Source organism: Chrysemys picta, unplaced genomic scaffold (genome assembly GCF_011386835.1).
Source record: "Chrysemys picta bellii isolate R12L10 unplaced genomic scaffold, ASM1138683v2 scaf7054, whole genome shotgun sequence".
In the NCBI taxonomy this organism is placed as follows: Eukaryota; Metazoa; Chordata; order Testudines; family Emydidae; genus Chrysemys; species Chrysemys picta.
In genome coordinates, this window is record NW_027059753.1 from 1 (window position 1) to 1,862 (window position 1,862).

At 51.5% G+C, this 1,862-nt stretch overlaps 1 long non-coding RNA gene across 1 annotated transcript; it reads right to left on the minus strand.

Annotated features, from left to right (window-relative positions):
• Positions 1-3: 3 nt before the first annotated feature.
• LOC122174565 (uncharacterized) lies at positions 4-1,817 on the minus strand. Its single transcript, XR_010597628.1, has 3 exons — positions 1,536-1,817; positions 403-1,239; positions 4-94 (listed from the first exon to the last, which is right to left on the minus strand). It is a non-coding gene; the product is annotated as an uncharacterized LOC122174565 (long non-coding RNA).
• Positions 1,818-1,862: the final 45 nt, after the last annotated feature.

The window sequence follows — 1,862 nt, forward strand, 5'->3', positions numbered from 1 at the left end:
TGTCATCAACAATACTCATGGTCTCGTCACTCCGGCTTGCTTTCCATCACATGAGGGCTTGAGTCTCTGAGGCGTGACTTCTTTTCCCTCGGTCCTAAACCCAGCACAAGGGGAAAACACAAATCCGTTACCATCTCAGTCGGCAACATCTCGTAGGCTCTTCCTTTCGCCTCTCCCTCACGGCGGGGCTCCTCCCTCAAACCTCTTCCCATTACACCTTTAGCATTAGAACCAAAAAGCACCCCTTGCAACGGCACCCGACAGTCACTCTGCACAGCAGATTCTGGCCCCTCCCCAGCTGTAATCTCACAGAGCCCCATAGCCAACGAGAAAGCACAGGGCCTGTGAAGAATACTACAGCAAGCACAGATGAGAAATTCAGACCGTTGACCGCTTACTCACAGCCAATTATGTGGGAGTCAGAAAGCTGAGAACTGTTCATATCTGCTTATAAGGATGTCCAGTCTGCTCATGTCCACTTCTGCCACTTTCTCCTCAGGATAGGGCTCTTGGAAAATTCCTCTGGAAGCGCAGCTGCAAAAGCCAAGCATGAGCCATCACTACTTAAAGCTCTATTTGTTGCTTTAAATCTTGCCCTCATCCTGGCCTCCCTCTCCAATCCCATCTACATCAGCCCCACTCGATGAACAGAGACCAAGTTAACACCGACAGTTACAGCCCTGCATGGTTTCCGTCCCCTCCTACTTCTCCATGGCTCCCAAGACCTGGCCTGTGGGGATGCACACCTAGCACCCCTGCCTGTGTCCTATGAAGGGAGACGGCACGAGGACAGGAGAGGAAAGAGTGAGAAAGTTGGCCAACACACAAGAGGAGAGAGAGAGAGAGAGAGAGAAAAAAATGGGAGGAAAGCAAGCAACTGACCACCTGGAGTCATCCTTCTGAATCCAACCTTCCGCTGCAGAGGAGGCACCATTCCTGACCAGAGAAATGAGCAACCTCTGAAAATAGGGACCTTTTCCCCCTCGTAACCACAGTTAGTCAGGAACCTTTTCATACAAACCCAGCCCCAACTTAGTGGGCTTCCCAACCTGGACTCAGGTTGGGCGTGAGCAGAGCCCTCACGAAACCAGACACTTATCTCACTGACAGCGGCGTCTCCTCAGCTCCCAGATGGACGGCTTTTGAGTGGCATCAACAATGCTCAGAGTCTCGACTCTCGGGCTCCCTTTCCATCGCATGAGGGCAGTAGACTGATGTGTGACTTTGTTTTCCTTGGTACTAAATCCAGCGGGGGGCGGGAGAGGGCAGGATTAGCATTTCCGTCTGCAATGTCGCTTACTCTTTTCATTTCACATCTCCCATATCCCACGGCCCCATCCTCAACCCATCTCCCATTACTACGTTACAACTGCAACTAGAAGGCACCCATTGTAATGGCACCCAAAATACTCACTTTCCTCAGGAGACTCGTCCCTTCCCCAGCCTTAATCCCAGAGCCTCGTACCAAACAAGGAAGCACATGGCCTGTGAAGAAAACTACAGCGACTACAGATGAGGAATTCAAAGCACTCAACTCTTACTGTCAGCCAGCGATGCAGAAGGCAGAAACATGAGGACTATTCATGTCTCCTTAGAAGGATGTCCAGGCCGCTCAGGTCCACTTCTGCCATATTCTTGTCAGGCTAGGGCTCCTGGACGATTCCTCTGCAAACTAATAAAGCCAAGCAAGAACTATCACTACACCGAGTTCTATGGGTGCGTCGAATCTTGCCCTCATCCCTGCCTCCCTCTCCAGTCCCATCTACATCACTCGATGAACAGAGACCGAGTAAACACCGTCACAGCTCCACTTTGGCGCCCACTGCCCCGTATGGTTTTCGTCCGCTCCTACTTCTCCATGA